This window comes from Rhodnius prolixus, unplaced genomic scaffold (assembly GCF_049639745.1).
Source record: "Rhodnius prolixus isolate KJV_2025 unplaced genomic scaffold, Rpr scaffold_4, whole genome shotgun sequence".
Taxonomy (NCBI): domain Eukaryota; kingdom Metazoa; phylum Arthropoda; class Insecta; order Hemiptera; family Reduviidae; genus Rhodnius; species Rhodnius prolixus.
In genome coordinates this window covers 20,109,381-20,112,526 of record NW_027411614.1, presented here as the reverse complement: position 1 = coordinate 20,112,526, position 3,146 = coordinate 20,109,381, and positions in this window count along the sequence as shown.

The following is a 3,146-nucleotide window of genomic DNA, read 5'->3' as shown; positions in this document are numbered from 1 at the left end:
TGCAATTCCGGAGTTTAGACGGCAAGTCAACCCTCACTTCCTCGTTAGTGTGGACTGGTAACGTAGTGTTTTGTTCCTGCGGCCAACGGGGCTCTGACAGGTCGGTGTGTCTCTCCCACCGGCTTCCTTTTACCCTATCCTTTTTCCCTTCTTGTCTATCCCCTTCCCGCCTTAGTCTGGTCCTCACTTGCGTAGTGCTCGTTTCCGGAGTCGCTGTTACCGGTGCGCCTTCTGGGTGAATGGCTTGGGTCTGGCTCCATTTGTTGGATCTAGATTAGGCCTCCTCTGGTTGGTGCTTGGCGGGGTCGTCAGGGTCTGTGAGGCCTGCCTTGTGCGATTTCCTCTCCCTCTTGGCCTGCCATGGTTGCGGCTTTGTCGGTTTCGGGGTTTCTGCGTGAGTAGGCGGAACTTGGTGGTGTGCTGGGCCCGCTGGGATATGGAGAACCTACTTTTTGGAGGATCCTGCCCCGGCGATCCTGGTCATCCTGATCGGTTTAGGAGGGCTGGTGCCAATTCCAGGGTGGTAGCTACTTTTGTGAAATCGGCACATCTCTCGGGCCCCCGTCCTACCTTCTGCCAGAGGGTACCGAAGATAAAACTGGGGGGCGCCCTAGGCTGCATGGAAGGAAGGGGCCCGTTGCTACGTAACCAGGTAGTGATGGCTGCCCTGCTCAACATGCGAAAATCCCTCATTTCGAGTAGTTCCAGGTGCCTGAGTGGGGTCCTGCTCGTCATGGGGGGGTTCTTCTGAGGCCACTGGCGGGGGAGGTTTCGGGTTCAGGGTCCGGTGCTTGTTTCCGGTGAAGCGGGGTGTTGCTGTTCGGAATTCCTCTTTTTCTTTATCCCATTCAACAACTTTTATTATTATTATTGTTATTAAATACTAAAATAATATTACATTTTATGTGGATAGCATTAAATATGATAGAGTTTTTTATGCATTAAATCTCCTAATTAACTTTCCTCGGATGTGGCTGGTGAGGCTCGCGCGGTCGGTAGAATACTCGGTACCGCGCGGGTCTCCAGTGTTCCCTTGGAGGTTTCTTCTGACGAAAGACTTGCCCTTCAGGCGAGCAAATGAATTGTTAACAGTTGAAGCTGCACTGTTCGAGGAAAGTAGGGAAAGTAGGGAAAGTAGGGTAAGGGTTCGAGAAAGGAACGCGACATATAATCTGGCGTCGGCTCTGGGCGGTGCGAGTCCTTTTATTGCTATGTTGCAGGAGTCCTGGACTAGAGAGGGGAAGGTGCTGGGTAAACCGGCAGGCGCCAGGGTTTTTGCGGCACATGGAGTTGAAGTACGACCGCGTGCGGCAGTTATCGTGTCACGTGGTTTAAATATTTGGCACTTGGCTGAGTTTTCTTCGGAGGATTCAGCCGCGGTTTTGGTGAATAACTTACATAGTTCCTCTTCAACTAGTTTTAGTGTTGTAGCGTCTGTGTTCTTTCCTCATGACGATGAGTTTCCTCCCTTGGAGGCTAGAAGGCTTATAGAGTATTGTAATGAACGTAGGTTGCCCCTTGTTTTGGGTTGCGATGCAAATGCGCAATACCTAATCTAAACTGACGTAACCTATCCTAACCTTACCTTATCTTACCTAACCTAAGCTAACCTAACCTAACTTAACCAAACCAACCCTTTATGCCTCCCTTCGTATTTATTAGAATGAGCATTATACCAAATTGTAGAGAATAGTTTGTTCCATAACTGATATAAATTGCTAAGTCGTAAAAATTAGAGTTACTAAGATTTAAGAGGTTTACAAATGGAGAATTTCACTTCCACCTAAACTTCAAACCTTTATATCTCTCTTCCTATCGCTCAGATATAAACATTTGTTGGCTTTGCACATTTGGTAAAATATTGTTGGGAAGTTCTGGGTTCGTTGGTTATATATTTCATCGGTGAAACGTTTTATATTTGGCCAATTTTCAGGAAAACCCAATGTGAAGAAGCTGAGGGGAGAGGTACTGTTGACAATTGCGGCGGCTTGGACGGTGAGGAAAAGAGAATCCTCTTCGCTTCTTAGAGCGTGAATATAACTGACTTTTGAATCATTTCTGGACATCTAGGGGTCGAGATCATTAATTTCCATGTAAATTAATTATATACAGGGATAATTATATAATGATAGTATTAATTGCGAACTAAAAACGTGCAGCTGCATTCGTTCTTATTCTTAGCAAGCAAAATAAATGAATAGCTTGTTTTATTCTTTCTTCACATTCATAATTTTTGTCTCAAACAAATACATACCTATATACTTTTTTTTTGCGAATGTCCTCTTCATGTTCCATTTGGTATTAATTACATTCTACACATTACATTTCTAACACCTAGTTAGAACTTGCTCACCTATTCACTATTCGGTTTCTTTATAACATTATTAAAGCTTATTTTGTTGTACAGTAATTAATTACAGTTGTAATGAAACTGCTTTTCATTTGTTTGGCAGGAATTGCTTATTACATAATTTATTGTAATTTAGGAAGAAGAATTATTTCATTTCAAAATATTCCTTCATTTACTCCACTTAGATCTTTTCTTCGTTCTCTTGCAATGTTTTGAAGATATAATCACTAGTAGTAGTAGTTGATACAAGTTTTTTCACAGAAAATAATAGTCTGAAAAGAAGTTATTTTTTGTTATCAAGTAAGTTTTTTGTTATCAACTAACATCATTTGAATTTTTTCATAAACGTCTGCAAGTTTAGGTCAAAGTTGGTAACTTCGAGAATCGCAATAAGAGCTAGTTTTGGGAGTATATCCCCAAAGTTTATAGAAAGGAGCCGGAATTTCGCATTCAATGGTACTGACGACATGTTATTAAATCAAACCCCTCTAGGACTTTTTTTTTTTTTACATATTTATCATCTGAAAGTTCTGCCAATCATGAAATATAAAAGTCCAACAGAACTCATTTTATGTCTGACTAGAGCAAGAATGTTTTCTCGCTGGAAAGTCAGAAATAATTAGGAGTTCTCCCAGAGGGGCAAAACAATCTCTTAGTAAACGGTACTCTGCACTTCAGGGAATTTCTGATATTATAGACTTTGAAACATGGAATTGATCTGGTCAACACTTTAATAACTCGATATTTGATCTGTAGGGAAACCTCGCAAGCCATTGGGCCTCCACAGTGCACAATT